Raw genomic sequence first — 25,049 nt, forward strand, 5'->3', positions numbered from 1 at the left:
TTTCATCTTCCGCGCCTCTCCTCCGGATGATTCTATTGGCCGCCTAGCGGCCAATCAGGAGCCGACTTTCTCAGCTCCTGATTGGCCGCTAGGCAGCCAATAGAATCAGTCTGAGGAGAGGCGCGGAAGATGAAAATCTCTGCATCTCTCCAGTCTGTTAGTGGGTACCAGCCGGGAGCAGGTACACATCATATATGGAGTCTCAGGGAGTGCAACCTTACCTAACTGCAGCTTAAACCAGGAATCACAGGGTCTCCAGGAGCCAGTGTACTGATTGCTGAGTGGGGCTCCTTAATATACCCCTCTGTGAATGACCTCACTTCCTGTGGTGTGGAAGTGGGCCTGAATTTCGCAATGGCCTGAAATATCGCCATAGAGATGCCAAAAATAAGAGGACTATGTGCCTATAAGTGCGCTTAACATATGTGGGGAATCTGACGCCTCTGTGTGCACTGTGGGAGAAGATGTATGAACAAATGTGATATCTTCATTGGTACTTCCGGGACGCCGGTGAGTTCAAGCATGCGTTCCAGTGACTTTTTCCGGTCTTCTTAGCTGAGAGTGACACTTTGGGTCATTCAGAATACTTCCGGGGTGCCAGTGTGTATTGCCGTGCATTTCAGTGACTCCTTCCGGTCCTCGTAAGTGCGAGTGACACTATTATGTCACTCAGCAGACAGTGTAATAAAGGTGGATTAAAACACGAGTGGAATAACGCTATTCTGCGTTAAATGGAGATGTGATAAACATATAATACAGTATATGGATAATACGTTGGGCGCAGTTATATCCCGTATTTCAAATGGTGATGTTTTACGTGCGCTGACCTCCAGTGTGAGTACTGTCATGCTATATAGTCATCAAGTCTGCCGGCACTTGCTCCAAACAACTCAATCAGCTGGCCCCCGGTGCCTGAACACAATCCAATATAGTCAGTACAAAAAACGGCACTCCAGAGGCAACGTATTAAAGCAAATAACAGGTGTATTTAAAGCATATGACAAGCTTTCGGGGTATTAGCCCCTTCCTCAGGTCAACACCTACAGCAATTAACTACAGTACAGTGCATACCTTTATACCTCCTTGCAGGTCCCCCACTCGCGCCACAGAACACGCCAGACGCCGCCGGCCAAAAACTGAGGGTGACGCACTTCCGGGTAGACGCTACCAGCGGTCACTTAGCAACCGTGTACAGCGTTTCACCCCGGGAGGCGCAACTCCCCGGTACCAGCCAAGTGTGTCCTCAGCAAGCGCTCTGCGGCTGCTGTGAGGTTCCCTACATAAGACCAGTGTCACTCACTGGGGGGGGGGGCTGCTGCCCATTAGCCTCTGAAGTTATTAACACACCTCGTTGCCACTATTAACAGTAAATACTTTTTATTTGTTAATGCCCAAATTTTCTCCCCTGACACCAATAATTATTCCACACTCAAAGTCACTCATGAAATCTCATCCTCAGTTTGCCCTGAACACAATCTGAAGCTGTTGTCTGCTAGTGTACAATATACATTGATTAGGTGATTAGATGTTTGCATGAAGGAGAAGTTGTGCAGGGGAACCTAACAAAGTGGTCACTGGTTTTCTATACAGTATACTAAGAAATGAAGGTATGCCTTGTGTGACAGGCACATTGCTGAACTGTGAATATTGACTTGGTCATGAATGAGAGAATACCAGACAGTCATTGAGGGGGGATGTGGTCAGTTTCCCGGTGGTCAAAATCCTGACGCCGGAATCCCGACCGCCGAAATCCCGACCGCCGAAATCCCGACTGCTGAAATCCCGACCGCCGAAATCCCGGCACTTTGTCCCACTGCAAGTGTCCATGACACCCATAGAGGGAGAATAAATTAGTGTGCAGATCGTAACGAGGCACCGGGCCCGCTGCGTGGGATTTTGGCGGTCGGGATTCCGGCGTCGGGATTTTGACCTCCGGGACTCCAACCACCAGGATTCCATACTGAATCCATTGAGGGGTAGATGGTGATAAGGGAGAAGTGATAAAATGCCTTGTACTTTATAACCAGCCAATCAGCTCCTGACTGTTAACTTACAGGCTGGGTTAAAAAAAACGGACAGTTATGAGCTAATAAAGCTACTGTAAACAGAAAATATAGACACCAATATACATAATGTAGTCTAACAACAGTATAATATAAAATAAATTATTTTGAATAAGTCAGGAATTTCTGACAGTCAATTTAACAGAGATGTTAACTGGAGACCACACAGGTTCAAGATCTTTCGAGATTTAATCTCGTCATCAGGATCCTGATGACGTCATCCTGATGATAAATGTCGAAAGATCTTGAACCTGTGTGGTCTCCAGTTATTTCAAGTCGTCCGAGTGCCGCCAATCTTCCAATTATATATAGGTCATGAAAAGACAGCATTCAGTTACAATAGTTCGAGAGTATAGGAGTATAGATGGCCTTATGGTGCACAGATCTGTATTGTAGAAATATATTGACACTCACCCTCCTTGTAGAGAGATAGAAGAACCGGCACTCAGAACTGAAAATCCGACGTGATTTTATTTATAACATGCAGAAGGTAGGTAGCTCTTAGTTTGGATATATCAAGTAAGGAGCCATTATCATGTGGCTCCTTGCTGTTTAATCGTAGACCCAATTTAAGGTAACGGTGGCGTGGGGTGCGGTGCTCCTGGACTGGATGGGCTGGGTGGCTTTAGTGCGGCATGCCCTTACATTCTATTAACACTTTTCCCTCACTAACACTATCTCTCTCTTATTTTAATTACATTTCATTTATCTCTCTCTTTATATATAGCTTCGGCTTCTTATCACTAGCTATTAACACTTAGTATCTCACTGGCATGCCGCGCTGGGCCTCCTAGCTTATGATAGTTTTTGGGGTGCCACACCCTGCACCTAGATATAGCGCTAGGGATCCCCAATATACAGAGAAGCCTTGACATGGCTTGGGGGCATAGCATACACCTGCGCAGGTATATGTAACCAATATCTCTGAATTCTATTATTATGTAGTGTTCTAGATTGGTTACTAATATTACTCAGTGTGCTGAGGAAAAAATAATAGGGGTGCGCTAAGTGTACCACTAGGTGGCTTTACATATAGTAAATCAATCAATTGGATAAAAGCAAGTAAACATTTATTGGTGGTTTGTCCAGCATTGCATTTTCATTTTCACTGTTTTAGATTATTTTACTTGTGCCACATATAATGTAGATCCGCGGCCCGACGCGTTTCGTCCCTTAGGACTTCATCAGGGGCGATGTGTGTGGTAGAACATGCCGTTACACACACATAGTAAAAACAAATATAGTGTACAGAATTTGTACGTACATCATAAAAAATGTATAACATATACAAATATCATAAACATATACATTTGTAGAGGGGAAAGCATAAAAAAAATGGTATTTACAAAATATGTATAAAATATATTGAGGAATATATATATAGATAATATGGGTGACATTCTATGTGTAGCGGTAAAAAACGCATGATTTTTACTGCACCTAATCACACTTTTGAAAATCGCAAGATTGGGCCGTTTTTCGCATATTTAATGAGATGCGAAAAATGGCTGAAATGGTGCGACTAGGTGCGATTTGATGCGATTCTTTAGTCCTGAAAATGTGCGATTTTCGGGGCCTTGGTCCTGGTTCCGGGGCTGGTCCGGGGTCCGGGGCTCCAGGGCTGAAGAGTCCGGTTCCGGGGCCTTGGTCCTGGTTCCGGGGCTGGTCCGGGGCTCCTGGGCTGAAGATTACGGTGTCCGGGATCCGTAGTAATCCAAAGGGGTACCTGAGGAAGGAAATCCTACTCACCTGGTCCCCGGCGACGACCGCGGCATCTTCATCTCCAGACGCGCTGCTCACGGACTGGAGAGACGCAGAGATTTTCATCTTCCGCGCCTCTCCTCCGGATGATTCTATTGGCCGCCTAGCGGCCAATCAGGAGCCGACTTTCTCAGCTCCTGATTGGCCGCTAGGCAGCCAATAGAATCAGTCTGAGGAGAGGCGCGGAAGATGAAAATCTCTGCATCTCTCCAGTCTGTTAGTGGGTACCAGCCGGGAGCAGGTACACATCATATATGGAGTCTCAGGGAGTGCAACCTTACCTAACTGCAGCTTAAACCAGGAATCACAGGGTCTCCAGGAGCCAGTGTACTGATTGCTGAGTGGGGCTCCTTAATATACCCCTCTGTGAATGACCTCACTTCCTGTGGTGTGGAAGTGGGCCTGAATTTCGCAATGGCCTGAAATATCGCCATAGAGATGCCAAAAATAAGAGGACTATGTGCCTATAAGTGCGCTTAACATATGTGGGGAATCTGACGCCTCTGTGTGCACTGTGGGAGAAGATGTATGAACAAATGTGATATCTTCATTGGTACTTCCGGGACGCCGGTGAGTTCAAGCATGCGTTCCAGTGACTTTTTCCGGTCTTCTTAGCTGAGAGTGACACTTTGGGTCATTCAGAATACTTCCGGGGTGCCAGTGTGTATTGCCGTGCATTTCAGTGACTCCTTCCGGTCCTCGTAAGTGCGAGTGACACTATTATGTCACTCAGCAGACAGTGTAATAAAGGTGGATTAAAACACGAGTGGAATAACGCTATTCTGCGTTAAATGGAGATGTGATAAACATATAATACAGTATATGGATAATACGTTGGGCGCAGTTATATCCCGTATTTCAAATGGTGATGTTTTACGTGCGCTGACCTCCAGTGTGAGTACTGTCATGCTATATAGTCATCAAGTCTGCCGGCACTTGCTCCAAACAACTCAATCAGCTGGCCCCCGGTGCCTGAACACAATCCAATATAGTCAGTACAAAAAACGGCACTCCAGAGGCAACGTATTAAAGCAAATAACAGGTGTATTTAAAGCATATGACAAGCTTTCGGGGTATTAGCCCCTTCCTCAGGTCAACACCTACAGCAATTAACTACAGTACAGTGCATACCTTTATACCTCCTTGCAGGTCCCCCACTCGCGCCACAGAACACGCCAGACGCCGCCGGCCAAAAACTGAGGGTGACGCACTTCCGGGTAGACGCTACCAGCGGTCACTTAGCAACCGTGTACAGCGTTTCACCCCGGGAGGCGCAACTCCCCGGTACCAGCCAAGTGTGTCCTCAGCAAGCGCTCTGCGGCTGCTGTGAGGTTCCCTACATAAGACCAGTGTCACTCACTGGGGGGGGGGCTGCTGCCCATTAGCCTCTGAAGTTATTAACACACCTCGTTGCCACTATTAACAGTAAATACTTTTTATTTGTTAATGCCCAAATTTTCTCCCCTGACACCAATAATTATTCCACACTCAAAGTCACTCATGAAATCTCATCCTCAGTTTGCCCTGAACACAATCTGAAGCTGTTGTCTGCTAGTGTACAATATACATTGATTAGGTGATTAGATGTTTGCATGAAGGAGAAGTTGTGCAGGGGAACCTAACAAAGTGGTCACTGGTTTTCTATACAGTATACTAAGAAATGAAGGTATGCCTTGTGTGACAGGCACATTGCTGAACTGTGAATATTGACTTGGTCATGAATGAGAGAATACCAGACAGTCATTGAGGGGGGATGTGGTCAGTTTCCCGGTGGTCAAAATCCTGACGCCGGAATCCCGACCGCCGAAATCCCGACCGCCGAAATCCCGACTGCTGAAATCCCGACCGCCGAAATCCCGGCACTTTGTCCCACTGCAAGTGTCCATGACACCCATAGAGGGAGAATAAATTAGTGTGCAGATCGTAACGAGGCACCGGGCCCGCTGCGTGGGATTTTGGCGGTCGGGATTCCGGCGTCGGGATTTTGACCTCCGGGACTCCAACCACCAGGATTCCATACTGAATCCATTGAGGGGTAGATGGTGATAAGGGAGAAGTGATAAAATGCCTTGTACTTTATAACCAGCCAATCAGCTCCTGACTGTTAACTTACAGGCTGGGTTAAAAAAACGGACAGTTATGAGCTAATAAAGCTACTGTAAACAGAAAATATAGACACCAATATACATAATGTAGTCTAACAACAGTATAATATAAAATAAATTATTTTGAATAAGTCAGGAATTTCTGACAGTCAATTTAACAGAGATGTTAACTGGAGACCACACAGGTTCAAGATCTTTCGAGATTTAATCTCGTCATCAGGATCCTGATGACGTCATCCTGATGATAAATGTCGAAAGATCTTGAACCTGTGTGGTCTCCAGTTATTTCAAGTCGTCCGATTGCCGCCAATCTTCCAATTATATATAGGTCATGAAAAGACAGCATTCAGTTACAATAGTTCGAGAGTATAGGAGTATAGATGGCCTTATGGTGCACAGATCTGTATTGTAGAAATATATTGACACTCACCCTCCTTGTAGAGAGATAGAAGAACCGGCACTCAGAACTGAAAATCCGACGTGATTTTATTTATAACATGCAGAAGGTAGGTAGCTCTTAGTTTGGATATATCAAGTAAGGAGCCATTATCATGTGGCTCCTTGCTGTTTAATCGTAGACCCAATTTAAGGTAACGGTGGCGTGGGGTGCGGTGCTCCTGGACTGGATGGGCTGGGTGGCTTTAGTGCGGCATGCCCTTACATTCTATTAACACTTTTCCCTCACTAACACTATCTCTCTCTTATTTTAATTACATTTCATTTATCTCTCTCTTTATATATAGCTTCGGCTTCTTATCACTAGCTATTAACACTTAGTATCTCACTGGCATGCCGCGCTGGGCCTCCTAGCTTATGATAGTTTTTGGGGTGCCACACCCTGCACCTAGATATAGCGCTAGGGATCCCCAATATACAGAGAAGCCTTGACATGGCTTGGGGGCATAGCATACACCTGCGCAGGTATATGTAACCAATATCTCTGAATTCTATTATCATGTAGTGTTCTAGATTGGTTACTAATATTACTCAGTGTGCTGAGGAAAAAATAATAGGGGTGCGCTAAGTGTACCACTAGGTGGCTTTACATATAGTAAATCAATCAATTGGATAAAAGCAAGTAAACATTTATTGGTGGTTTGTCCAGCATTGCATTTTCATTTTCACTGTTTTAGATTATTTTACTTGTGCCACATATAATGTAGATCCGCGGCCCGACGCGTTTCGTCCCTTAGGACTTCATCAGGGGCGATGTGTGTGGTAGAACATGCCGTTACACACACATAGTAAAAACAAATATAGTGTACAGAATTTGTACGTACATCATAAAAAATGTATAACATATACAAATATCATAAACATATACATTTGTAGAGGGGAAAGCATAAAAAAATGGTATTTACAAAATATGTATAAAATATATTGAGGAATATATATATAGATAATATGGGTGACATTCTATGTGTAGCGGTAAAAAACGCATGATTTTTACTGCACCTAATCACACTTTTGAAAATCGCAAGATTGGGCCGTTTTTCGCATATTTAATGAGATGCGAAAAATGGCTGAAATAGTGCGACTAGGTGCGATTTGATGCGATTCTTTAGTCCTGAAAATGTGCGATTTTCGGGGCCTTGGTCCTGGTTCCGGGGCTGGTCCGGGGTCCGGGGCTCCAGGGCTGAAGAGTCCGGTTCCGGGGCCTTGGTCCTGGTTCCGGGGCTGGTCCGGGGCTCCTGGGCTGAAGATTACGGTGTCCGGGATCCGTAGTAATCCAAAGGGGTACCTGAGGAAGGAAATCCTACTCACCTGGTCCCCGGCGACGACCGCGGCATCTTCATCTCCAGACGCGCTGCTCACGGACTGGAGAGACGCAGAGATTTTCATCTTCCGCGCCTCTCCTCCGGATGATTCTATTGGCCGCCTAGCGGCCAATCAGGAGCCGACTTTCTCAGCTCCTGATTGGCCGCTAGGCAGCCAATAGAATCAGTCTGAGGAGAGGCGCGGAAGATGAAAATCTCTGCATCTCTCCAGTCTGTTAGTGGGTACCAGCCGGGAGCAGGTACACATCATATATGGAGTCTCAGGGAGTGCAACCTTACCTAACTGCAGCTTAAACCAGGAATCACAGGGTCTCCAGGAGCCAGTGTACTGATTGCTGAGTGGGGCTCCTTAATATACCCCTCTGTGAATGACCTCACTTCCTGTGGTGTGGAAGTGGGCCTGAATTTCGCAATGGCCTGAAATATCGCCATAGAGATGCCAAAAATAAGAGGACTATGTGCCTATAAGTGCGCTTAACATATGTGGGGAATCTGACGCCTCTGTGTGCACTGTGGGAGAAGATGTATGAACAAATGTGATATCTTCATTGGTACTTCCGGGACGCCGGTGAGTTCCAGCATGCGTTCCAGTGACTTTTTCCGGTCTTCTTAGCTGAGAGTGACACTTTGGGTCATTCAGAATACTTCCGGGGTGCCAGTGTGTATTGCCGTGCATTTCAGTGACTCCTTCCGGTCCTCGTAAGTGCGAGTGACACTATTATGTCACTCAGCAGACAGTGTAATAAAGGTGGATTAAAACACGAGTGGAATAACGCTATTCTGCGTTAAATGGAGATGTGATAAACATATAATACAGTATATGGATAATACGTCGGGCGCAGTTATATCCCGTATTTCAAATGGTGATGTTTTACGTGCGCTGACCTCCAGTGTGAGTACTGTCATGCTATATAGTCATCAAGTCTGCCGGCACTTGCTCCAAACAACTCAATCAGCTGGCCCCCGGTGCCTGAACACAATCCAATATAGTCAGTACAAAAAACGGCACTCCAGAGGCAACGTATTAAAGCAAATAACAGGTGTATTTAAAGCATATGACAAGCTTTCGGGGTATTAGCCCCTTCCTCAGGTCAACACCTACAGCAATTAACTACAGTACAGTGCATACCTTTATACATCCTTGCAGGTCCCCCACTCGCGCCACAGAACACGCCAGACGCCGCCGGCCAAAAACTGAGGGTGACGCACTTCCGGGTAGACGCTACCAGCGGTCACTTAGCAACCGTGTACAGCGTTTCACCCCGGGAGGCGCAACTCCCCGGTACCAGCCAAGTGTGTCCTCAGCAAACGCTCTGCGGCTGCTGTGAGGTTCCCTACATAAGACCAGTGTCACTCACCCCATTGATCGTCCGATCCTCATGCCGGCCAGGGTAGATCACCGTCCCTGCAGACCGGACAGACGCAGGTTTCTGTTGCTAGGCAACATCAGCTTCCGCATTTCCTCAGGCTGCATACGGACAATCCTCCCTTCTGCCAGCAGATGGCTCCCAATCCCTAAGGGGAAGACTATGGTACAATACATGTTATAGTGCATATAAATCACACCAAAAAACATAAACATAACAAAGCAGAAAGAATAGTACACACAAAAAAAATAAAAAAATAATAGTAATAATAGACATGATAAACTACTAAGAAATATACAAGTCATAACTATATCAAGGGGAACAAAATTCAAGTGAGGCTATTCCAATTCAATTTCTCATTCAACCCTCGCGGATGGATAGTATCCAACCCTGAGGATCCATCTTGCCTCCATTTTAAGTAACATTTTAATCCTATCACCTCCCCGCATGGACTCTTTGACCTGATCTATAATAAAGTATTTTAGAGCTGATAAACGATGTCCCTTTTCCTTAAAATGGCGGGCGACCGGTTGTTCACTTTCCCTGCCATTCAAGGTAAGGCTGATAGCTGACCTATGGAGGCCCTTTCGTTCACGAAAAGATCGCAACGTCTGGCCTACATAGTACAGCCTGCAAGGGCATACAATCACATAAACAATGTATGTGGATCTGCAAGTTAGTACAGATCTTATCTGGAAGGTCTTCTGTACATGTGGATGCTGAAAGGTTTTGCATTTAAGCATATACAGTAACTGCATGTTGTACAGCTAAAACAGCTATAGCAGCCTGGCGGTTTATAGTAGGTGTTGGGTGCTCTTGGTAGGCCCATGCCGGTAATGTCGGTATGGACCAGGCGATCCCTCAAATTTAAGAAACTTGTTCTGTCCTTCAAGAAGGCTTTTTTAACAGGGGGTAGGGGTTGGAGCAAAAAATCCAATAATTGAGATACAGGTTGGTAGAGTGAATTGCGGGCAGATATGATAGGACGTCCTGGGGTTTTTATTGCATTTTTATGAATTTTGGGGAGGGTATACAGGACAGGGATCACCGGATGTTCACACAAAATATTTGCTGCTGCTTTACTTGACAGATGTCCTGCTGACACTGCTGATTTTTCGTTTTTTTGTACTGGATATATATATATATATATATATATATATATATATATATATATATAGCAGGTCCAAGAAAAGAGCACTCTGGAGACTTGTCATACACACAAACAACTGTATTAAGGTATGAACGTTTTCGGGACCTCAGTCCCTTCCTCAGATACCTACAGTAGGTATCTGAGGAAGGGACTGAGGTCCCGAAAACGTTCATACCTTAATACAGTTGTTTGTGTGTATGACAAGTCTCCAGAGTGCTCTTTTCTTGGACCTGCTATTATTACTGAAGTGGCACCGGAGCAGCTAATCGTTTGGAGTGCCGGCATAAGTGGATATATATATATGTAGAAAAGATTCGTGGTTGGATCCTTGTATTGGAGCTGCACACATTTATGGGACATTCGGACCTTTCCTGATACTAAGACTGTTGGACTTTTTGCGCTGGGTATTTTTTCTCCTCATATATATATATATATATATATATATATATATATATATATAAAAGCATTTTTTTTATTTCAGAATATATTTCCTATATTATGTTAGCAGTATAGCTACTTGTAATGATGTTGTGGAAGCAACGTTTTCTATAGCTAATAATTGCTCCAATAAACTTACCAACATAGGGCTCTGCAGGTGGAGAAAAGCCACTTCTCTGATGTTACATACTTCCCAACATGACCCTCTCCAGGAGGGACACATTGCTCTGTTTCTGGAATTCCCCCTTAATTTATGATTGTCATCACCTGTGTGGAAACACCTTTCTTATCCATTAACCTTTTAAAAAAAGGTGATGGTAATCATACATTAAGGGGGAAGCCCAGAAACAGAACATTGGCCCTTATTCTGATCGGTGCGTACTTTCCCGAATTCTTACGTAGCGGGCCACACGCCACGCTGTGCGGACATCGTCCGTAGAAACGCCCACCGAGCCTCCGCATTCGGACGGACTCACTGTTTAAGAAGAGGGCGTGTTTACAGACGACATACAAACCTTGCGTGTGCGGTGGACACGCACAGATTCGGCACGGTCTTACAGCGTAAGCACGGTCTTACCGAGTCAGAACGGACGGGAACCTGGCCGTACGCACCGATGCGGTATATTTACGCACAAATCACCACTATTATCAGAACACCCAAATCTGTAACATGACCCACTTATGCAATTAGGCTACCTCATTCAAAAGGGATTGTTTTTAATGGTCATCTATTATTTATCTAATTGATAATTAAACACTTTAATACCACTTTAGATTAACCCTTACATCATGCTAAGTTCACAACATTCTTTCTTTCCCCTTTACGCCCATGTGTTATGTATGCATATGACATCATCAATTATTCTTCACATGCAAACACACACATACACATCAACACACTATGTACATCTTTACATTCCCCTTCACTTTCAACCACTTTTATGCACTAAACCCATCTATATATACTGTATATCCCTTTTGCACCTTACATAAATAAACACAACTATTTATACTTATATACTTATATTTATACTTATACTGCAGTTTCAGACGACAGTACCAAGTCGCACAGCAAGGGGCGAGAAGCCCTGAGGTAACGGGAGGAGCAGGAAGCATGGCGCAATACAGTCGATGTGTCTGGCCAGCAGTGCTGTCACTGGGGACATCAGTGGTTTGTGCTGTGCACCCTACAATAGATGTTATACTTTACTACAGTAGAACACTTGGTTGATGGCACAGTACAGTATATAGATATATATGCTAGGGCTGAGCTGGTTTGGATCTCCGAGATCTGAGCCCACTTGAGCTTCATCAGAGGCAGGATACGAGCCTGTCTCGGGTTATCCTGCGACTGGGATCCCAGATTGAGGCAAAACGTCATCATCCCGCTGTCGGATTCTATTGGGTTTTGGATCATATATAAGTCCCTTGTGCCTCTTCACTCCAGCAGTGGAAGGAGCAGTGTTAATGTGTCTGCAAACTGCTGTATATAGGGCCAGTGGTACTGCTGTATAAGTCCTGCTGTGAAACCAATGCAGGGCATCACACAAATAAAAAGATAGCAGTGAAGTATCAGAGTGTTAGGTTAAGTAACTGCTCAGTGTTGAAAAAGCTCTGTAAGAGAGTGAAACGCGTATGTGGATACCTATCAGTGACAGACCATTGCCATACCCTGTTGCTTGCAATCCTGAAAGACCAGACCAGCCTCCAAAATTACCACCTGCTGTTGCATTTGGGATACCATTCTACTCCAGCACATGACAAATTATACCTGGCTCCAAAGAACTGCAGGAGGTACATTTCCTCCATTCAGCCAATATTGCTGGAAAATCCATCTACCATCACACTGCGGTAAATGAGGCAGAATAGGAGCGGACTCATCCAGGCAAATCCCCTGCCGTCCCCGTCCGTGTCCCCCCCCCCCCCCCCCCAAAAAAAAAAAAAAATCCAGCTGTTTTCTTTCAGTACGGTACCGTATGGAATTTTTTTGATTTTCAGTCACTGATTTTTTTAATTTTATTCTTTTAAAAATACAATTTATTTTATCTCATGTTATACTGTATATGTATTTAATATAATAATTGTTATCACTTTGTCTAAATAAATCCCATGATAGTTTATTAAGGTTACTTGCACAGTTCATCTTGATTTATATGGGAATTCTTTACATTAACCCTTTAGCGCAGTCACACCTAACCTGTTTTGTATTTGTTGTTGGGGAGTGACACCCCCTACACCCCCTATTCTTTATACTGCAGCTTTTTGCAACCCAGTTGTACGATCTGCGCCCCTACCTGATTAATTTGATATCAGTATATTTTCTGCTCAGTGTTAAGTAGTGTGCACATGGTGCAATTTACTTTCTATTCAATCCTGTTTTGATCCCAATTGAATCGGGATCGAATTGCACGGCACCGTGTACACATTTTGTTTTGCCTATATAGTACATGTTCGAATGGAGGCGTACCGGGCCTAGCTGCGGGCCCCCTGCTGTCCTGGTTGCCTCCTGCGTACTAAAACTTCGGGCCAAATGCACTAAGCTTCAAAAGTGATAAAATTGAGAGTGATAAAAACAGCCAACCAAACAGCTCCTACCTGCCATGTCATAGACTGTGTTTGAAAAATGTCAGGCAGGAGCTGATTGGCTGGCTGTTTATCACTCTCCATTTTATCACTTTTGAAGCTTAGTGCATCTGGCCCTTCACCTTTAACAGTCACGTTTGAAGAGGGGACTATTTCCCTCCCAACCCCGGTACCGCCAGGTCTTACGGGTGACAAGATATGAATTATAGGGTTTGGGCTTTATCTCAGGTGCTTCAGAAGGTTGCAGCTGGGATGTATCAACTAGGTCTAACCTTTAAGATCTAAAATTGCTGAACATAGAAGTTAAAGGGGGTGATACATCCAATCAAAGCGCTACCCTTGTTAAGACACCACCGTGTTATAATATGAAAAGTAATAATACTCCCCTTCCTTTATAGCTTATTTTTGTATGTGACTTCTTTGTTTTCTCGGAAGGATGATTTGGTACTTATGTATTATCTGGGCTCCCATGTTAAATGCACCCCATTTTTTCATACCCCTACTATCCAATTACGCATGGAGTTGATTTTATATAGTGTGGCGAGCGCAGCGAGCCACCGTGCCCGAAGCGTGGCGAGCGCAGCGAGCCCCGCAAGGGGACGCGCTCTCATAAGAAAAACGGGAGCCCAGATATTACATAAGTACCGATGATTTCTATCGATGAACTCAGTGAGTGGTTTCCAGGTGCATATATGGGGATAGAAACAAGAACACTAGTTGCATATCTACTGATCTAATTTATTTTTCTATATTATGTTTGGAAGGTTTAGATCAATGCGTACCTCTCTTACATAGTAATTAGCATGATTAATCATATAAAAGTATCTTTCGTAGAAATGGATAGCGTACCCGTACTCACGGTGTGATAGTGGGATCAACTCGTGTCAAGGTATCTTTTCCAAATTCTTGTTCCAAAAACGTTTTTATTATTAAAATACCATATAGAATAAAATATAAAAATAAGGTGCTGGAGCGTGGCAGGTTCCTGAGGTGGCTGACAGTGTAAACGGCAAAACTTGATCCGGACAAGGCAGTACCGGTTTATAAGTCAGACAATTTGGGACTATTTACATTAGAAAAGAGACGTTTAAGGGGGGACATGCTCAACATGTACAAGTATATCAAGGGCCAATATAAGGAACTGTCACACACCCTATTTTCTACTAGAAAGGAATCTAGGACGCGAGGGCATGAGTATAGATGAGAAGAAAAAAGATTTCATTCAGCTAGTAGAAAGAATTTCTTTACGGTCAGAACAGTCAAACTCTGGAACTCTCTTCCCAGAGAGGTGGTAACGGCTGGCTCATTAAATGCATTCAAGTCAAAGTTGGACAAACATTTACTGGAGAAAAACATCCATGGGTACAAATAAGAAATATCATTTGTCTGTAAAATACCAGAACCTACCAAATCAGCAATGGATATCTATACCAGGTTGAACTAGATGGACGCAAGTCTTTTTTCAGCCTTACCTACTATGTAACTATGTAACTCTGCAGTCCTTACCTCCGGTCCCCACCTGCACAGTGGATAAAAAGTGGTATCAAGCTCCTAAACCAACATGTTTCGGGACAGCATGTCCGGATCAAGTTTTGCCGTTTACACTGTCAGCCACCTCAGGAACCTGCCACGCTCCAGCACCTTATTTTTATATTTTATTCTATATGGTATTTTAATAATAAAAACGTTTTTGGAACAAGAATTTGGAAAAGATACCTTGACACGAGTTGATCCCACTATCACACCGTGAGTACGGGTACGCTATCCATTTCTACGAAAGATACTTTTATATGATTAATCATGCTAATTACTATGTAAGAGAGGTACGCATTGATCTAAACCTTCCAAACATAATATAGAAAAATAAATTAGATCAGTAGATATGCAACTAGTGTTCTTGTTTCTATCCCCATATATGCACCTGGAAACCACTCACTGAGTTCATCGATAGAAATCATCCTTCCGAGAAAACAAAGAAGTCACATACAAAAATAAGCTATAAAGGAAGGGGAGTATTATTACTTTTCATATTATAACACGGTGGTGTCTTAACAAGGGTAGCGCTTTGATTGGATGTATCACCCCCTTTAACTTCTATGTTCAGCAATTTTAGATCTTAAAGGTTAGACCTAGTTGATACATCCCAGCTGCAACCTTCTGAAGCACCTGAGATAAAGCCCAAACCCTATAATTCATATCTTGTCACCCGTAAGACCTGGCGGTACCGGGGTTGGGAGGGAAATAGTCCCCTCTTCAAACGTGACTGTTAAAGGTGAAGGGCCAGATGCACTAAGCTTCAAAAGTGATAAAATGGAGAGTGATAAACAGCCAGCCAATCAGCTCCTGCCTGACATTTTTCAAACACAGTCTATGACATGGCAGGTAGGAGCTGTTTGGTTGGCTGTTTTTATCACTCTCAATTTTATCACTTTTGAAGCTTAGTGCATTTGGCCCGAAGTTTTAGTACGCAGGAGGCAACCAGGACAGCAGGGGGCCCGCAGCTAGGCCCGGTACGCCTCCATTCGAACATGTACTATATAGGCAAAACAAAATGTGTACACGGTGCCGTGCAATTCGATCCCGATTCAATTGGGATCAAAACAGGATTGAATAGAAAGTAAATTGCACCATGTGCACACTACTTAACACTGAGCAGAAAATATACTGATATCAAATTAATCAGGTAGGGGCGCAGATCGTACAACTGGGTTGCAAAAAGCTGCAGTATAAAGAATAGGGGGTGTAGGGGGTGTCACTCCCCAACAACAAATACAAAACAGGTTAGGTGTGACTGCGCTAAAGGGTTAATGTAAAGAATTCCCATATAAATCAAGATGAACTGTGCAAGTAACCTTAATAAACTATCATGGGATTTATTTAGACAAAGTGATAACAATTATTATATTAAATACATATACAGTATAACATGAGATAAAATAAATTGTATTTTTAAAAGAATAAAATTAAAAAAATCAGTGACTGAAAATCAAAAAAATTCCATACGGTACCGTACTGAAAGAAAACAGCTGGATTTTTTTTTTTGGGGGGGGGGGGGGGGGACGGGGACGGGGGTCCTTAACTCTGCAGTCCTTACCTCCGGTCCCCACCTGCACAGTGGATAAAAAGTGGTATCAAGCTCCTAAACCAACATGTTTCGGGACAGCATGTCCGGATCAAGTTTTGCCGTTTACACTGTCAGCCACCTCAGGAACCTGCCACGCTCCAGCACCTTATTTTTATATTTTATTCTATATGGTATTTTAATAATAAAAACGTTTTTGGAACAATAATTTGAAAAAAAAAGACACCTTGACACGAGTTGATCCCACTATCACACCGTGAGTACGGGTACGCTACCCATTTCTACGAAAGATACCTTTATATGATTAATCATGCTAATTATTATGTAAGTGAGGTACGCATTGATCTAAACCTCGCAAACATAATATAGAAAAAGAAATTACATCAGTAGATATGCAACTAGTGTTCTTGTTTCTATCCCCATATATGCACCTGGAAACCACTCACTGAGTTCATCGATAGAAATCATCCTTCCGAGAAAACAAAGAAGTCACATACAAAAATAAGCTATAAAGGAAGGGGAGTATTATTACTTTTCATATTATAACATGGTGGTGTCTTAACAAGGGTAGCGCTTTGATTGGGTGTATCACCCCCTTTAACTTCTTACGGGTGACAAGGCTGCAGCAGGAGGCAAGGAGCCAAAAGTGGAGGACTGAGAGGATAAGTACACACTCTGACTAACCGTATACAGGTGCAACAATGCACAAGGTGTTACTGTGGGAAATATCCCCAAAGACAGATCTATGTAACAATACACAAGATGGAAAGAGTACAATATAAAGAGAAGGATGCAACAAAAAGATGTTAGAATATATAGCAATAAATGACTGACTACTCCTGACTTATCTGAAGAGATGGTGTGGTGCTGACCAGTACAGGAGGGAGTGCAGTACACTGACAGGGATGCTGGAGCACAGTGACTGAGACCAGGACACTGGGGAAGCAGGACGCTGACAGGCACACAGGACGCTGAGATACAGACACCAGGACCAGGAACACTCTGACGCAAGGCTGCAGGCAGAACTATAACCGGAATCTGTTCCCAGCAGAAGCCCGCCTTATATTCAAGAGGTGACGTGATGTCAGCCGCCACCCCCTGTTAAGTCCAGCTGGTGCAGGGCAGAAGTTCGGGGTGTTGCTTAGCAATGGACCCGACACTTCTGCCCCGTGTGTCTAGCTGATGCCGGAAGAAGATGGCCGCCGCTCGCAGTCCCCAAGCCTCCGGTGCGCTGCCAGAGGGGGGACCCGGGCTGCGGTGCTCAGAGCGCCTAACAGTACAGATCTGCATTATATAGTCTAGCTTGCACAGTCTATTTTTCTATAAAATTTTGATCCTGTGGGGCCGCGCATCAGGATCGAATTTGAATGCGATTTCAATTGAAAAGTGTTTATATAAGCAAAATTGAATAGAAAAATTGACCACATAGAAACGTGTGTACAGAAGTTTTTAAAAGTGAAAAAGTAGATGTGTGAAAGTGTTACATAAATACAAAGGAATACAAATGTTAAAAGATGATGCCCAAAGCAGCCCTAAGAGCACTCTGGGGCACCCCACTCCCCACATCTGACTTATATATAATTATAAGTGTATTAGGATCTTACCTGCAGCATTGCTATTCAATTGTGCTGCCATCAAATGCTGGTTTCTGGAATTGACTGCCACACACCTAATAATAATAATAATTATAATAATAATATTTAGCACAACCAGCCAGATTTAGTAAGGGGGCGGTGCTGTATTGCATTGTCATACCTAGGTGCAGGTACCTCGAGGTCCTGCACTGATAAATTGGTAGCTTGGCTCATTAGTGAAGGATATTAATTTTTCTTTGCTTTAATCATGTGTTTTTCTCTACACCACATGTTGGTTGGGCTGAATTACATACCGTTGGCAGGTTTATAATTTATATTTTTTTTTTCCCCTGCCTGCAGGGCTGAGGGAGCCAGAACTCCCTCAGTGACCGTCCCTCCTATCACCAGGGGTTGTCTGCATTTTTGGGGGAACACCCAGAAAATGCATGCGGAAAACTATAAAATGCCCGCAGGATTTCAATCAGCCTGCGAACAGCAAGTGAAGCTGCCTTCGGGCAGACGGTTCACACACGCGCACTGTGTATTGTGTGCATGCTCATCAAAGATTAGAAAATTCAGCACCTTGGACAGCAAACTAACCAGTGATGTGTGGTCATTTTAGACTGCAAAAAGATACAGTAGTTTTAATACTGTACATTTGTGGAATTATGGCCTGATTCAGGTTCATTTGTAAAGCACAATGGACAAAACCATATGCACTGGGTGAGTTATTTTGTTTCTGTGCAGGACAAACCCTGATTGCTTTATTTTTACACTGCAATATAGATATCAGTACAAACCCCACCAAAATGTAACTCTCTATGCACATGTTACATCTGCCCCACCTACAGTGCACATGATATTGTCCATTAGCAAACCAAGTGTGATTTCCGAATGAAAATTGAAATAACCCTTCAAGTATTTGCAATTAATTTACTGTATTTGCATTAATTGCGTTATGTTTAATCTTGGAAAATTGCCATATACTGCATAAACAAAATTCTTGGCTTATTCAATTGAATTATGTTGAAATACAGTATTATTTCTCTTATTGGGGCAGATGTATTAAGCCTTAACAACATATAAATGCAAGGGTGATAAAGAGAGATTAACGTCCAGCCAATCACCTGCTAACTGCCATTTTACAGGCTGTGTTTGAAAAAAGTCAGTAAGGAGCTGATTGGCTGGACGTTTATCTCTCTTTATCACCCTTGCATTTATCCCTTGTTAAGGCTTAATACATCTGCCCCCTTGTTATTTAAACATTATTTTAGAAATCATCATTTTTATGTTGCTTAACACAGGTGCAGTTATTATGTATCTGATACACAACAGACTGCCAAGAGCTTCTCAATGTACAGAAATGTATACAGGAGTTTGTTAAACTGTATAATAAATATATATATACAGTATGTTTCTGAACACCACAGTCTTTGCAAGTACTGTTTGAAACAGCTCATTAATATGCATGAATTTTCATACCCAATTAACACATTTTACTGTATCAGAGCTGTATTAACGTTACATAAATGTCTAGACAATTTGTCCTTCAGAGAAAAATTTAATAATTGCAGCAGAACCTTAAAGCAGAGTTTCTTAGGGTTCTTATTGTCAAGAACTATTGTTGAGATATATATATATATATATATATATATATATATATATATGGGTGAATGGATAAAGATGCGGCGACTTGACCCCTTGATGAAGTCACATCGACGAAACGCGTTAGGAAAACCACTGATCTCCATCCTTTTTAAGTTAAGCAAATCTCCTTTATATCTTTATACGCTTTTATTGATTTTTGGAAGATTTTTACAAATTGTGTTTTATATACCTCCCCCATATTTGTGTATATCAATTTGTATTTTTTATCCTAGAAAATATTTTTATCCTTGTATATTTAAAATTTGTCCATACTTTTATACGTACCATTTTTTGTCTTATAAAACTGTCCTCTTAATAAATATTTATTTATTATATACCCAGCCCAGTAATTAGTCGCCGCATCTTTATCCATTCACCCATATCTCCTAAGTGTTATACCAACACTATTTTTTAAAGAATTGGCTGACACCCTCTATATAATAAGGGAAGATTGCTGTGGCCACTCTATTTACATATATATTGTTTGTAGACGAGCACAAGTGGCGCCGCTCATCCAAAGTACATATATATATATATATATATATATATATATCAACAATAGTTCCCGACATATATATAGCAATGTATAATATATATATATATATATATATATATATATATGCGAGGGGGGGATTTGCGGCACTCCAAGCTGCTGGAAATGTACAGTGTTCAAATGGAATAATGCGGTGCCCGTCCTGAGTCAGCACTGGGCTGTCGATGTGCACGGGGGGGGGGGGGGATGCGGCGGCACTCGCAAACAAAAGAACCACACCAGGCAGATAACTTCACCTAACTTTTCGAGGCTGGTTGCCTCTTTATCAAGGTGCTCAAAAAACTTCAAACTAACACACAAGTGCAAAACAAACAGTTTAAATACCTGATCCGGTCCTGTCGGTGCTCACGGCGCGGTCCAGCGTCTCCGGCGTCTAATAGTGACGTCACATGAGTTGCGTCCCGGCCGGGAGCCCGAGGGGTGGATCCCACATCTACAGAAAAATGTACAAGAAAAAATGCATAAATCCTCTAAACAGTGACACGATCTGTCAATTGTACTGGTGCTGTGCTGCAATGAAGGTGTTGTAAAAACACAATACAGTGCTAGATGTGCGTTGCAAAATTATTACTGGCATAACCAATATGGCGACGCAATTAAAGTGACAGTGCATTTTAAAAAAAACTATGAAAAAACTGTAAAAAATCTGCACAGTGAAAAAGTACGTAATACATATAACAAACGATTAAAAACAAATAGCAAGTCTAAGCAATTCTATCCACGGGGTGGAGGCAGATCCACTATACAGAAACTATATGCTAGGCATCCTTCCATTTATAGGAACTATCTAAATGCCTACTGGGACCTGTCAGGCCAACAAGGGCAGTGCCGTAGATGTTTATGCAGCAATTGACCACCTCAAGTGTTTGTGCTGTCTTTACAAAAAATGGGATAAGCCGGTTTGTACGTTTAGACCCCTGGGTACCAGGGTGTCCAAACGAAAAATCCAGCGGCTTTCCAACTGAAGCAGCCGCAAAGATCTGTTTCCCCCTCTGGACTTATATATAAAAACAACGTGTAATATATACAATAACCTGTAACCTGACAACAATTTGCCTATAAATTGAAACGTTGCTGCTATTCGGCTATATTGTATGTCTTTGAAGAAAAGCCACGAGTGCCCCACCGCAAGTCTTCTGTTTTTTTCTAGTGCTGGCACCGGCGCAACTGATCTCTGTAATAGGGAGTGCCAAACCCTGGTTCTACATATATATATATATATATATATATATATATATATGTCAGCAGGGACCGGCACTCCGAATACAACAGGAATCACCTGGTTGCCCTCCCTCAGTTCCGATGGCGCTGTATAATAGAGATTCAGGTAGGGCGGCACTCCAGGGTTTTGACACAAGAAGGGACCACGCAAGGTCAAATGGGTATGCCAACGTTTCAAATCTTTACTGGATTTTTCGTCAGGGATAATACATATGTTACATAGCTTACCTTATATAGGACAGGGCACCAGTGAGAGCAGACCTCCGCGTGCGGCGTGGGGCAGGACCCTTTGTGATGACGTCATCAGTCGTCGGGATTTCACGTCGTTGAAGCGCATCCACGAGAGAAAATTTGGAGTCCCCCCCAGGCCGTCCAATAATTTCGGCTAGAGACTCTCTCTTTAGCATTATTGCTAAATACATTGATTATTGGCTCCAGCCTGTTATACAGGCAGAAAAAACCTATCTCAAGGACACGACAGACTTGCTGCTCAAACTACAGAACCTGGGTCCTATCCCTGAGAATTGCCTCTTATGTTGTATAGACGTTATTAGCTTATACACTAATATTCCACACCAAGACGGCTTGAAATCAGTGGAGACCATCTTGATACAAAATGCAGCTTACAAGGGACCTGCAGTCGACTTTCTGTTGACATTGTTAGAGAAAACGTTGACACGCAATTATTTTTATTTTAATGGGGAGTACTATCTCCAAAGGAAGGGGTGTGCAATGGGGAGCAATGCAGCTCCGGCGTTTGCGAACGCGCACATGTTTGTGACTGAAGAAAAATTATTTCTGAGCAACCCTGCAATGCGTGATCATATTATTTTCTATTCAAGATTTATTGATGATATCCTATTGCTTTGGTCCGGCACAAAGCAAACATTTGAGGATAATATGTCAACAATCAACACCATGGACAATGATATCAAATTTACCTTTGAATGCAACCATACACAAGTCCATTTTCTCGATGTGCTTATTACTAAAGAAAACAACAGTCTGACCACAGAGGTTTATAATAAGCCTACAGACATGAATACTTTTCTGCATTCAAGTAGCCACCATCCTACAGCGATGAAGAAAGGCATCCCCTATTCGCAATTCCTCAGGATAAGAAGAATCACCAGCAATGAAGATAAGGCGGAGGTGCAAATGAATGCTTTGTTGGAGAAATTTGTCCATAGGGGTTACAAAAGATCTGAACTCACCAAGGCCAAAATAAAAGCTCTGACCAAAAGCAGAGAAGAATGCCTGAAGGCGAAACCTAAAATTGAACAAAGTATCTTACCATTCGTGACTTCCTTCACTACCGCGAGCACTGCAATATCAAGACATGCCAAAAGATTATGGCCAATTATTGCAAGCGACCCGAGTCTAAAGACCCTTAAAAACACTCGTCTACTACATTGCCAAAAGCGTGGCAGAAATTTAAAAGATTGGTTGGTCAAGAATGATATCACTCCAAAGGCCAACATTCAGCAAGATCTTTTTCTATCTAGACGACCGGGCTGCTATAAATGCGTGGGCTGCACCACTTGTCGACACATGGAGACTGGGTCCTTTTTCACGCACCCGCATTCTGGTGCTAAAATCCAGATTAAACAGATATTGTCCTGTCAGAGCAAGTATGTCATCTACGTCATCAAATGTCCATGCGGACTGGCCTATGTAGGCAAAACGATCTGCACTTTTCGTGAGAGAGCAGGACAACACAGATCAAGCATCAGGCGGGCATGTGAAGGAAAGGAAACCGACCAGCCAGTAGCCCGTCACTTCCAAACAGCCAGACATTCACTAGCTCAACTAAGATACAAAATCATTGACCAAGTTGAAATATCCATTAGGGGAGGTGACAGAGGAAGACTGTTGCTACAACGGGAAGCTCGCTGGATCGCAAGACTCGATACTGTGGCCCCCCGGGGGTTGAATGAACAGTTATCATACTCTTCATTTTTTTGATCTAAAGTATATGCATTTTTTATTAATAACTCTTCATTCCCTTGTTCAGGTCATTTTCTCCATTTGGGCGCTATTTTCTCCTGATATGATATGAATACAGCTATGTTTACAATTATGGATGTAGTCTTTGAATGTAGTTGACATGATATGTGTCGACATCCTAGAAATTTAGACTTTATTCTCTTTAAGCATGCATTCGGTGATTCAATGGGTCATATGCAGCTATTTCACTTATATTTTCTCTCTATAGATGTGGTGCTTAGTACTCTTCATCACCTCCCTATATCTTAATCTTAATCCTTTTTTTCTCCCAGGCGGCCAAAGGCTGTGATCCCCGCTTGAGACGCTCAGTAACGGCGTCCGTCACCATGGCAACCACGCAGTCAGCGCTGCGCTCCATGAGCCAGCGTGAACTCGTGGATGCGCTTCAACGACGTGAAATCCCGACGACTGATGACGTCATCACAAAGGGTCCTGCCCCACGCCGCACGCGGAGGTCTGCTCTCACTGGTGCCCTGTCCTATATAAGGTAAGCTATGTAACATATGTATTATCCCTGACGAAAAATCCAGTAAAGATTTGAAACGTTGGCATACCCATTTGACCTTGCGTGGTCCCTTCTTGTGTCAAAACCCTGGAGTGCCGCCCTACCTGAATCTCTATATATATATATATATATATATATAGTCCAGATTTCTCCAAGGAGAAGTAGGCACTCTCCGTTATAATCATACAGGTAGACGTGTGTTAAAAAGGTCAATTCATCATTTATTCCATCAAAGCAAAATCGTGTCCATTATAGCCCCGATGTTTCGGTCCATCAGTATCGGACCTTTATCAAGGAGCCTGCAGTATAAGAGGTAAACATGCAAACATACAATGAGTGCATAGTTCCCCCTTTACCAACATAAAACACAATGCAAATTATACAAAATTTCAATCACTTACATGGGTCAAATGAACTCATAGGGAGACACAGCGTGGAGACACAGCGTGGAAATGGTGGAGGTACCACCTAGGACAGGAGGACAACATAAAACATACCTGCCCGGGCCTGGCTTATGTACCCTGTGTTTAGACACTTGATGAGTCACGTGGCATGGCGAAATTCCCGTCACTGGCGCCTGTGCGTAACTTCCGGTATGAAAAGCCTGAAGTTCCGCTGATCGTGGAACGCATGTGGTGTGCACGTTAGCCCCAGGCTTCCTGCTGTAGAGATAGGAAGTCTGCGCCTCCGTGAGCCGCATATGACACGCATGGGAACCCGGAAGCGGGTCTCAGCGTGTGTCGCTATCTAAGGACGCCTCTATACGTGGACAGGGAATCGTGCCGCAGTGAACCGCATCTGGCACGCATGAAAACCCAGAAGTGGGTTTCTGCGTGCAACATAGTCAATCTAGATATTGGTTTATTATGTATCAATATGTTAAAGACAATCAATAAACAGGGAAACCGGGGTTCCGGGAGAGTTCTACCACTCACGATTCCTATTTAATCCAAGAGTATCAATAAATATCATGCTAGTTATATTTGGCTAATGCCTGATTATTTTTATTTACCTGTTATTTATATGGATAAGGAAGGACGGAGGGGTATGGCTCTCTAGAACATATTATAAGACTAATTAAAAAGAATAAATGTAGAAGGGAGGATATCAATCAAATAATTGGGATAATATATCATGAGTTTAAATGGGAAATATATTCCATTAAATTATATTATATTAAACACCAAAAAGAAGGGGGAAAAAAATCTATTAACT

This window comes from Crinia signifera, chromosome 1 (genome assembly GCF_055691185.1).
Source record: "Crinia signifera chromosome 1, ASM5569118v1, whole genome shotgun sequence".
Lineage (NCBI taxonomy): Eukaryota > Metazoa > Chordata > Amphibia > Anura > Myobatrachidae > Crinia > Crinia signifera.